The sequence below is a fragment of the Schistocerca gregaria genome, chromosome 3, assembly GCF_023897955.1.
Source record: "Schistocerca gregaria isolate iqSchGreg1 chromosome 3, iqSchGreg1.2, whole genome shotgun sequence".
Lineage (NCBI taxonomy): Eukaryota > Metazoa > Arthropoda > Insecta > Orthoptera > Acrididae > Schistocerca > Schistocerca gregaria.
In genome coordinates, this window is record NC_064922.1 from 550732674 (window position 1) to 550745603 (window position 12930).

A 12930-nucleotide genomic window follows, 5' to 3' on the forward strand; every position below is an offset into this window, starting at 1 on the left:
GACCCGCAAGTCGCCGACGCAGCGTCAGACAGAAAGACTTGCACCAGGCGACAGATCTCCCTGGTAGGGGACTCATGCTCAGCAATACCATATGCACATTTCACTGAAAATGCTGAGTGAAGATTTCTATTCAAAATCGTGTAAATTAGGACATTGTTAAAGTCGTGAGGATTAATTGGTATTCTAATTATTTAAACAAACACATCACAAGTGTACATTTCAATGTTTCGAGCAAATGATTTTCAAATAAATAATCTGTCAGATATACAGAGTGAACGTCAGTACAACTGACAAACTTCAAGGACGGTTTCCCAACTAAAAATGGATAGAAAAAAGTTCCTATAAACATGTGTCTGGAACTGCATCATTATCGCAGTAGATGGCGCTGACAAATGAAATTTCCTCTGGACACTTGCAGTGTGCTCGAAGTGTGTTGCAGGTTGTGTGTTTGACACAGCGTACTGTAAGCGACAGTATGGTCCAGTATTCATGTCGAGAACAGGCCAAGATGGTGTTTATATACGGCCAAGCAGATGGAAATGATGAGAGGCACTGTTGTACCAAAAACGTACCCTCACAGACACCAACCACATCACACCATATTTCAATCCCTTCTTGGGCGTTTGTCACACACCTCCTCCTTTTCCTCGAACGGATACGGATCCTTTACACCTCCAGCAAGCTTGATCCTCCCCACCCTCTTGTCTCTCTCATCCTTTCCCACCCCAACCCTCTGCCGCACCTGGACTCTTGCGCTCCACCTGCTCTCCATCTTCACACTCTCCACACCCTTGGCCAAGGTGGCTTCCGCCAGCTCCCCCTTCCTGATAATGTCCTTGTTCCCTCCATATACCCCTCCTATCAGATCTAATTCTCCCCTTCCTTCCCCCATTTCCTCCAGGGCTCCTTCTCTCCTACCTCATCTTCCTTTCTCCCTCCCCCTCCTCTCTCCCAGTTTCCCACTCCCTCCCTGGGCTTCCACACCCAACCCTACCCTATCCCTTCCCTCACCCTCACTTTCTCCCATTGGCTTCTTCCCCCACCCCCATCCTTCTCCTCCTGCCTGTCCCCTCCCCTTAGTCGCAGCCCCCCTTGTGTTCAGTGTTCTCAGTGCTGTAGGTCGTCGCCAGTATTTTGTGCAATAGTGTTTTTTGTCGTTACTATGCATCAGCGTTCTCTTCGGTGTGCTTCTTCGTTCAGTGGACAACTGACTGCCTTCGTTTGTGTGCTCTGTCAACCTAGCTTATGTGTCATGTGCCGTCCACTGAACGCCTCCATCACATTCTTATGCATACCATCTGTTTTTAACATTCATGTCTATGTGTTTTTAAGTCTTCTTATACTATTTCTGTTATTCTATTGGCCGAAGAGCGGCGTCTGTAAGCCGCTGCCTGCCCCCTCCTTTGTATCAGAGGGATTTACAACAAAGGAAAAAAAAGGCGTTGGTGTGATCATTCAGACGAACGTGCATGGAGACAGCGGACTTTAAGTTCACCAGATTCCGAGGACCGTGTTCTACAGGATAATGAGCTCCATGCAAGTGGTTTGGCTGGCGCTACAGCAACGAATGCAAGGATTATCAGCAGCTGATTTCACTCTAAAACAAGGAGTTTGTAAATGTTTTCTGCACCAGACCATCACAATTGTGGGATTTCTGTCATCAGTCTTCACCGACACACCAACCTTTACCAGAACTCGAATCATCAATGTGCATAATCGTCATCTGTGAGCTGCAGACAATTCTCGGAGAATGGATGAGCCGTCTCGTCAGCAACAGTGAGTGGGAGGGGCTTCTTGGCGACCACATACTTGGACCAGTTATTATTCCACAACGCCTCGACGGAGAATGTACCTGGACTTCTTCAGAAATACTCTGCCTGGGCTGCTTGAGAATCTGCCTTTGGCAATACGACAGGTTATATGGTTTCTGCATGACGGAGCATCACACCATTTGTTCATTACAGTTCGCCGTCACTTCAACAACATCTTCCCCAGACAATGGGTAGGACACAGAGGCCCTGTAGCATGGCCTGCTGGATCATCGGACTTCTACCTCTGGGAGCATCTGAAAAGCGTTGTGTATGCTGAACCAATTTCTGACGTGCAAACCCTCCAACAGCTTGTTCACGAAGCCTATGACGCTAGACAGAGAGAGGACGGAACGCGCGGCAATCCACGATCCGACATGTGAACGCGTGCACTGCATCCCATGGAGGCCACCCTGAACATTTGTTGTGACGTGGATGCAATGCAGCTGTGTACTGTATTCTGGGACGATTTTTTGTCTTTGCATATACACTGTACATTTCCAGACATATCCCCACAGGAACTTTTTTCCTTCATTTCCAGTCAGGAATCTGTCCCAGCAGTTTGCCTGTTCATGTTCACCCTGTATTGTGTCTTCAGAAATAGTCTGAAAACCTAAGGGCGTTGCAGGGTAGTCTGTGCTGAGAAACAGTTGTTAAGAAAAACCTTCGATACACTGCGTCGTACCTGAGTTAATTAGTATTGAGGTTAGCCAATCAGGGCCTTGCGCCTGCAAATTCAATCAATTCGCCAGAGACGGTGTCGTCAAACGTGTTCTTCGTTTTGTTTCCTAAAGTCGAACAAGATAGCGATGCAAAAATTGGAAATGGGTTGGTAGTACGGATCGGACCCGAGCCAAAGGCTGAGCAGTCTCGTGCGCTGATATCTACTAATTGTATCTGTTGGACCAATTGTACTTGGGCGCGCAACAGCCTGATTGGTTAACTTTAGTGTTAATTCATTCGGAAACAGCACAACATCGAGAACTTTTTTTTATAATTACTTATCTATCAATCCACCCTGCATCAACCTTACAAGCTTCTCGGAGCGTTTACGACCACTCTGCAAAAATGTTATTTTAAGCCAGTAAAGATATTTCTGCTACTGGACAAGTTTACTGTTTTGACGAGCAGTTACGCTAATTACTACGAAGCATAGCTTTATGATACAGCTGAGAACTACTGTGTCTTCGTTGTCGATATTTTTAAGTAACTTAATATCCAGGACTTGGACTGCACACAGGACATCCTGACCTTAAGTAATAATTGCAGTAACATGACGTATCAGCATTTATAATTTCATAGATGTAGCCAAGCTTCCATCATCCTTTAATATAGATACATTTCGAAGCAACGCACAAGTTTTTCATTGCACAGAATAAGTAGTAGTTTTGACCAGCCTTTCTGTAATTCTGTAATCGCCCTCTCTGGGATTGGGGGAGGGGGGGGGGATATTCAGTGACATATATAAACCACGGAGACTTTAACAACATTTCAATAATAAGTGATTTACCATCCCCAATCCTTCCTAGCCTTCTAGGTTGCAGGACGAAATTCGAGGAAATTAAGTGCCGGGCACGGCAGCCAGGAAAGTCTGCACCACACAACAGATTATCTTGGCATGAATAGAGTATGGACGTGTTGTTAAAAGACCCAAGAACTCTTGTCCACCTTTTCCGACATTGACTGTTTTAAACCTAACACACCACTTAGAAGACTGTCCGTGTATATTCAGAGACCACCAGCCAAGATTACCTGTAAAGTCACTGTTTCCGGAAACGAAGATATTTCTTGGAACGTACCTGGAATACGTAGTCTTTACTTCTTTTTTTAAAAAGTCATTTGTTATTTGACTACAAATTACAACCATGACTCCGGCTTTAAAGCGATTCTCAAGAGTAGTTGAACCGAAAATTAATAAAGCGCACAGATCATACAGTGCAGTGCATGAAGTGAAGAACAAAAATTTATTACATATTTAAGAACGTTGCTTATATATCACATTTTCTCAAATATGTAATGACTTTTTTTCCTTACATTATGCCGTGCACTTTGTGACGCGTACACTTTAATAATTTTCAGTTCTATTTGCACTTAACAGTGGGTATAAAGCCGAAATCCTGATTGTGTGAAATAAGTCAATAGTAATGTGCAGTTAAATTGAGGAAACTTCTTTCAACAAGTCCTACGTCGCTGTGGTCCTCCACGAAGGAAAAATCATTAGCACAGTCTTCAGATAGCACCCACAGGGATTGCAACATCTGTTCTGCACAGAAGTAATCAATATGAACTTGTTCACAAATAGTGCGGAATCCTATTTGCTACTGCTAGTTGCTGTGTACACTATAATGTCACTTGAGTCTGAATTAGTGTGGGATGTACTACCATCGACAAAAAGTTGTGTTTGCAATAGGGTTCAGAACGTCCTTTTCTGCATACGAAATTCAGTAAAAATAACTTCTCCTTTACCACCAGATTCATTTTTATGCTGATCAAAAAATGAACTAACTGTATAAAAAATGTTACTCACATCCAAAAGTTGAAGCGACAGCACTTGCGTAAATTCGATACACACGTTTGCAGGAAGTGGACTCTGCCTTCCGCGCCACCCACAGCTAACACTGTGTGTCGCAACACAATGACAGTATTGTGTGCGGTGCAGCAGTACGTACAGACGATCAGGAAGCTGTAAGATTGCCGGACAGGACGTGTCCCCACGTCGGGAAATTACCATTTGTCGTCCCCATGCTAGCACATTGCCGAACTAGTCGCGTGCGTGTACGCTTGGCATATCCTTTTAAATCACACATCAGCCTGTGAATTAAGAGTCATTTCCCGTTCACTAATATTATGAAATTTGATCTAGCCTTTCAGAACAACAAAAATTGTCTTCTCTCTTTTCAGTTCCTCGCCTGAAATAATTTCGGCGATACAAAAAATTACCTAAAACCTAAACATTATAACTTACTAAAAGCAACACCCTTTCAAGTGAAGGCGTTTTTGAAAATACAACAATGGATGAATTAAGCTAAACACTTTGTAGTTAAATAGTGTAATTTACGTAATGTTTACAGATTTCAAATAATATTTATTGTTTTCGGTCATCTGACATTATTGTTTTCATGTGTTCTACTATTAGGATGAATGAAGGGGTAGATGCAGCATGTATTTGAAGTATTAATCTTGTAATTTGTTAGTAACTAATTATGAATGAGCGTCTGAATCACATTGTGAAATCGTGCCGTGAGTCTCATACATGGTATTTATTTACTTATTAAGTAGCTTATGAATTGTATCTATCGAGCATGTCCAAATACTTATTTGTTTTGTGAGTTCTACAATAAAATGCTTTAATTTTACTGATTTAAACTGCAGATTTGCCTAGATAACTAATAAATTTTAGCCACAATACTTCTGTAATTTTACCTTATCGTAATGTAGCCAGTTTTAAGATTTTAGAAACGAAATAATCGCTTCTGTCCATAAGATAAGAAAAGATAGTGTAGTTTTGACTTTATTTGCTTTTCGAAAGACGCCAAGTTTGTGAAACAGTTAACTGAAATTCGGAGTTAGAGATTGGTCAAGGAGGGAAACTGCCGTGCTCACTTGGCTAATTTACATTCCAGTTAGAGATGAGAACGATAGTGTGTTCCAGAAGCAGGAGAAATTTGTGCTCGCTCTTCTCGAGGAACCATTATTTTGTAGAATTACGACTAGTCGCCTGTGTTCTACTAATTTAAAAGAAAACTTCAAAGTTTTCGTTTACTCTGACGATTAGTTAGTTTAAGACTGACGAGATTCGTCGTGAACAGCGTTAGCAGATGCTCTGGGTTTTAATGAAAATTCTGACTTTTTACGATAGACTGAACAACTACGCGTGAAATGCTTTGTAGTCGCATTCAGGAACTTCAAATAACTCAATGTTGCTGAACTGTGCAATACTGTACTAAACTGATAACCATCACGTCAAAGTTCCAACTGTTTATTTTTGCGAAAAGTTGCGGTTCTTTAGACAGAAGGTAGCGTTTTCTGTACTAGTGACAGAATGTAGTATATGAGTGAACTGCATAATGCAAACTATACACATGTGCAAGTTTATGCTTTTACTTCTGTGACTGTGTGTTAAGGCTGACTTAGTAGCAGCACGAGATTCAAAATAAAGCACAGACATTTTAGTCAAGGACTTGTTTTATTTAGCAGCTTCGATCAGACCTGATAGAATGAATCCTCTTTTAAGTCATGCCACAGAACAGTTTAAGCAGCCTGCTTACAGGTATAGAGCAATCTGTCTTTTAGACAGTTTTTCCAGTTTGAAACACATTACACGTCGCCTCCGTGAAGGCTGTGGTGTTAAGGAGATCGCTAAGGTAAGTGAGTAAATTCCATAAAAAGACCGAGCCTGTGCCTCCTTTTATCTACTAGGGAACACAGGATACTAGTAACGTAGGCCACTAAGGAATGTTTGTTGCCGTCGGTCAGCGACCTGCCACGTAGACAATAGTCCGTTCGAGTAAAGTTATTACGAACGACGGCATCAGTTTTCAAACTGTCTCTATTGCACGTGCACAGATTCGCGATAGCTGTGATCCTCATGAGGCCTTTGCATTACTGGAACGCATATTTCTCGTGTTTCGTTGTTGAGCCCCCTGTAACGCTAGCGGACGCCATTTCTCTCTTCGCGTTGCTCAAACGTTTCTTATTTAAATGATGCACTGGGTATGTATATTTTTTATGCTTAGCACTAAGACTTTCGAGTATTTATTCTCTTTTCAAACGCAAATATTAACATAAGTATTTTGAAAGACATTTGCATGTATGTTATATCTCTCTTCCACTTTACTGTGTCGTCTTTTCCAGATTATAAGGTACTACGCCTCCTACACAGACAACCACACACAAACACAAACACACACACACACACACACACACACACACACACACACACACAGGGTGAAATTTCAGAAACAATATCAGTGATGGTTTGCATGTGTATGGTTTTCTGCATTATGGAGAGAGCTCGCTACCGTTTAACCACAAAAAGTCTACTGCAGTGCAGGATAGGCTCAACAACTCGCATGACCATAAGAAATTCTCGAAACGCATGAAGAAATACGAATTTGCTGTACTGTTTCATTATTTAAATATGAATTACACAGTTGTAGTCTCTTCAAAAACATCGGTTATGATGAATAAAATTGAGTCATAGGTTGCTACTTCCCGCTTGCGATCGCCGTTTTTTAGAGCAGAATTTATGCAAAATGTTAACCGAGGAAGTTCTGAATTATTGTTGACACTTACCGCTTTTCTTCATCAACATCCTGTTTTATTTTCTTTATTCTTTTATTACATGAATATTATGGCAAATTTCATAAGATTTTTCACTGATTTTAGTAACAAATTTTGTTTCTGTATGCCAATACGTACCAGATTATTAGTAGTAATGTTATTAAACAACAATGTAGTAAATGGCCAAACATTAAAAATGCTGAAAATTTTCTAATTTCAAGAAAATTATAATCAGTTAAGTTGGAATGGGATGGCTGCAGTGTGTCCAGTGGCTATGAACCTGGTGTGCAGCTTAATTTCACCAATATACACATAACGGCATAGCATGCATGTTCCTACCAACGCCATCTCCCACTAAAGTGAGCCAAGTTAATGTGTGTATGTAATTCACAGCAACAAGTATTGTATGTGACCCACAATTATCGGACCTTGTAATTTGATCCCGATATGGAAGAGGGAAAATCTATTCATTTTGAAATTTAAGTGAGATCCTTTTGTTTTCGATATACCAGGATTGATATGTACAACCTATTTCCGCAGAAAAATCCGTTAAGGTAATATACTAGAACACATTAGAATATATCATTTTCATGTAGACTAAGACGCAGCGTCCCTTTAAATGGCTAGCAGGAACCTAGTACTTGTTCTCTTCAACAAGAAGGCTACGAAACTGGACACATACGCAGTTTCATCACTTTAGCGAACTGTTATTAAATGCTTTCGAGTAAGCAGAAGAAATTCCTCTGGTCAGTCGAGACAGTTACAACCATCCTTCGATCACCACGCAAACAGCTTTCGGCCAGTCACATACCACTGGGTTACTGTAGCCAAGACAGACACGAAGCCAACACCCACACAGTAGTATATGCCAACAAGCTCCGCAGATGATGAGATTCAACAAATATATGATGAGATAAATGAAATTACTCAGATAGTCAAGGGAGACAAAAATTAATAGTCATGGGAGTCTGGAATTCGACAGCAATAAAAAGAAGAGAAGGAAAAATGGACTGAATGAAAGAGGAAGCCGCCTGGTAGAAATCTGCACAAAGTATCATTTTATCAGAGTTAACACGTGGTTTAAGAATTATGAAAGAAGATTGTAGATGTGAAAGACACCTGGAGACACTGGCAGGTTTCAGATTGCTTGTATAATAATAAAACACAGATTTCGGAAGCAGGTTTTAAATTGTAAGACATTCCCAGGGGCATATATGGATTATGATCACAATTCATTGGTTATGAACTGTAGATTAAAACTGAATAAGCTGCAAAAAGGGAGGAGATTAAGGAGATTGAATTTGGATAAACTGAAAGAACCAGAGGTTGTTGAGAGTTTCAGAGGGGGCATCAGGAAAAGATTTACAAGAAAATGAGGAAGGAATATGGTATGATAAGAATGGGTAACTTTAAGAGAAGAAATAGTGAAGGCATCACAGGGATCAAATTGGTAAAAAGAAGAGAGCTAGCAGACATTCTAGGGTAGACAATAGATATTTTATTTAATTGATGAAAGGGGAAAATATAAAAATGCTGTAAATGAAGCAGACGAAAAGCAGTACAAACCTCTAAGAAATGAGAATGACAAGAAGGCAAAATGGCTAAGCAGAAATGGCTAGAGGACAAATGTAAGAATGTAGAAGCATATATCACTAGGGGTAAGATAGATACTGCCTACAGGCAACTTAGACCTTTGGAGAAAAAGAGAACCACTTGTATGAATATCAAGAGCTCAGATGGAAAACCCGTCCTAAGCAAAGAAGGGAAAGCAGAAAGATGGAAGGAGTATATAGAGGCTCTAAATAAGGACGATGTACTTCAGGGCAATGTTATGCAAATGAAAGAGGATGTAGATGAAGATGAAATGGGAGATATGATATTGCGTGGAGCATTTGACAGAGCACCGAAAGTCCTATGTCGGAACAAGGCCCAGGGAGTAGACAACATTCCATTAGAACTACTGATAGCCGTGGGAGAGGCAGCCATGATAAAACTCTACCATCTGATCAGCAAGATGTGCAAGACAGGCGAAATCCCTCCGACTTCGAGAAGAATATAATTTTTTTTTTTTTTTTTTTTGACAATGCTGACCGGAATAGTCTCTTTCAAATTCTGAAGGTGGCAGGCGTCAAATACGGGGAGCGAAAGGCCATTTTCAACTTCTACAGAAACCAGATGGCAGTTATAGGACTCAAGGTACATGAAAGGGAAGCAGTCGTTGAGAAGAGGGTGAGACAGGATTGTAGCCTATCCCCGATGTTACTCCATCTGTAAAGAAAAATTTGGAGTAGGAATTAAAGCACAGGGAGAATAAATAAGGACTTTGAGGTTTGCCGATGACATTATAATTCCGTCAGAGACAGCAGAGGACTTGGAAGAGGCGTTGAACGGAATGAACAGTGTCTTGAAAGGAGGATGTACGATGAACATCAACAAAAGCGCGAGAAGGATAATGCAATGTAGTTAAATTAAATCAGACGATGCTGAGGGAATTACACTAGGAAACGAGAGACTTAACGTAGTAAAGGAGTTTTGCCATTTGGGAAGCAAAATAACTGATGATGGTCGAAGTAGAGAGGATATAAAATGTAGAATAACAATAGCACGAAAAGTATTTCTAAAGAAGGGAAATTTGCTAACACCGAATATAGATTTAAGTGTTATCAAGTTTTTTGTGAAAGTATTTGTGTGGAGTGCAGCCATATGTAGAAGTGAAACATGCACGATAAACAGTTTAGACAAGAAGAGAATATAAGAGTTTGGAATGTTGCGCTACAGAAGAATGCTGAAGATTAGATGGGTAGCTTCTGTAACTAATGAGGAGGTACTGAATAGAACTGGGGAGAAAAGAAGTTTATGGCAAAACCCGACTAGAAGAATAGATCGGTTAGTAGGACTCATTGTGCGACGTTCAAAATGGTTCAAATGGCTCTGAGCATTATGGGACTTAACTTCTGAAGTCATCAGTCCCCTAGAACTTAGATCTACTTAAAACTAGCTAACCTAAGGACATCATACACATCCATGCCCGAGGCAGGATTCGAACCGGTGACCGTAGCGGTCGCGCGGTTCCATACTGTAGCTCCCAGAACCGCTCGGCCACTTCGGCTTGTGCGACGTCAATGGATCGCCGATTTAATGTTGCAGGGAAGCGTGGGTGGTAAAAGCGTAAGAGGGAGAGCAAGAGATGAATGCAGTAAACAGATTCAGAAGGATGGAGGTTGCAGTGGTTACTCGGAGGTGAATAGTTTTGCAGACGATAGAGTAGCATTGAGAGTTGCATCAAATCAGTCTTCGAACTGAGTATCACAACAACAACAAAGTTCATGCCGCCTTTTGTAATGCAATGATAACGCTTTCCTAGAACTCAGATGTTAACAGAACTTTTCATGTGGGCTTCAATAACTTAATTATCTCTGAACAGATCTCAAATTTCAGCAGATACGAAGATATGTTGGTAACAATAGATAAACTGATTGATCTGATATCATTGACTGTTCTATCAGTCCCCTACCATATTACTGCATCAGCTGTTTCTTCGACACCAGCTTCCTTCTTTTGTTCTATATCGCTTCGAGACAGTTAATTTTCATATGACAGGCACGTACTCCTGCTATTTATCTGTTTTGCCTACTATGCTGCAATTAGAGGATTTTCCATTAAACCTTCATAGGGCCGTGCATTTCCCTGGACCAGCTATTTGAAGTGGAGGAAACGAGCTTGCTGACATAGTAATCAGTGGGATAACGATCCCACCCCACTGGGTCTTTCAAAACTACCCATTTACATACCAGCGCTATAGATGAAGAACAGACGAAGATATGAACAGCTGAACTACTTCAATAAGATGAAGTTGCCTTCGGGATCGAAAGGTAATTTAACCAAGCAAAAATAAGCTTAAGTGGTGATCGTAGAGTACTGTGTACCGTTATGTATATGTAGGTATGTTATTCAGCCGCCTAGAATTTGCCTGTGTGCCTGGATACTAGGTTGCTCTGAGGTACTAGCCAGTAGACACAGAGCTGAATGCGTATAGTATCCAGTTCAGCTGAAGCGACTGTTCATGGTCTGGCCAGGTACAAAGGCTGTCGGTGGAGCTGGAAAAGGGTAAATACAGAGCATGTGGAAGGCGGTTGCTCGCTAAGTCAGAAGACAGGTGATGCACTTGAAATGATGTAAGACTTTCTGAAATATGGCTACTTATGGTTCTTAGAAATTCTACAATAAATCATACTTACATCATAAAGCAAGTCTGGAAACAACTGTGACCTCAGAAAAATGAGGCACACCCAATGAAAAAATAATACTTTTAATGTCTTAAAAACTAAAGAAGTTAATATTTCAGAGTGACTAAGTATTTTCGCAATGAACCTTACGATGAACAGTTTTTTAAACCCTTCGTGTGATTTCAATAAACATATCTTTAACTATTTTATTTATTGATTTATTACGTTTTATATCTTTTTATTCATGTAAACATTTGTCAGAACATATTATCCTGAGCAATAACACACAACTGAATGCAGCATGAATACCTCATATCTTATTACACTTATGTAGTTATTTAATGAATTTACTTTATTTATATATGATTACAATCGATGTTAAAATAAACATTATCATTTAAGAAGTGGTGAGTCACCTGTGTTAGCTGACACCACTATTCAAAGACTACCAAAAGACGCTTCTACCAAATAGTTGTTTAAACAATATTTAATGACAGTTTTGTCATTAATATGAACATATTTGTGCAAGAATGCTTTATTATTTATTTAAGAACAAACTTTATTTGTGTTTCATGTTAATAGTCTGAGTGTTTAAACATAAAAGTGGTCAATTTGACTGAAAATCATGTCTGTAGAGCATAAGAACGAGTTAATCTGTTGGGGATGACCATCCAATGAGACTTAGTAGCAGAACACTGCTGGAGTCAAGTGGAGACAGGCACTTTTGCGAGTGGGGTGCTCAAGGCAGCAATCCTGCACGCTTTTAGGTTTGAGCTGGAAGAAGGCAGACCTGCCTGTGGTAATGTGTGCTGTTCGGTTCCGTCGCTGATGGGTTCTGGACGGTGAACGGCGGTGGCAATACTTCAACTTTTGAGGGGACTCTAGCTTCCGCGAAGTCTGAATGTGCTCCAACGCAGAACTTCAACTTATCCAGTTGTATTTAGGAATTGAAAATAGACAGAGTATGAGTTCCTACTCGTTATCGCTCACGTGCTATTGTGTAAATTGTCATAATGAACTCAGAATTAATTTCAGCGGGTGAAAATTTCGTGTATTGCGATCGCGAAACGGACTTAGTTTTTGGCGCATCTTGGATGACTGTTCAACTTGAAGACTCTGCTACGATTCTTGTAACGCTCTCAACGCAGTTTTCATTGCATGTTAATGAGGTTATTTTCTGCCTGTATTATATTTTGTTATTGTAAGACCACTTTTCGTTTGTCTGAGATTTACTTTCTTGAATAAACATCAAAAAAAAAAAAAAAAAAAGGTTCAAATGGCTCTGAGCACTATGGGACTTAACATCTGAGGTCATCGGTCCCCGAGAACTTAGAACTACTTAAACCTAACTAACCTAAGGACATCACACACATCCATGCCCAAGGCAGGATTCGAACCTGCGACCGTAGCGGTCACGCGGTTCCAGACTGAAGCGCCTAGAACCGCACGGCCAAACCGGCCGGCGAATAAACATTATTCAACATAATTCTCTGATGTCATCTATATCAGTTACGGACGTTAGAACAGAACCCTTTCACTACTTAATCATTTATAATTTCTTTAATATTTCTCTACATTTTATTAATCCGCAATTCTAGCCCATGCATAGACTA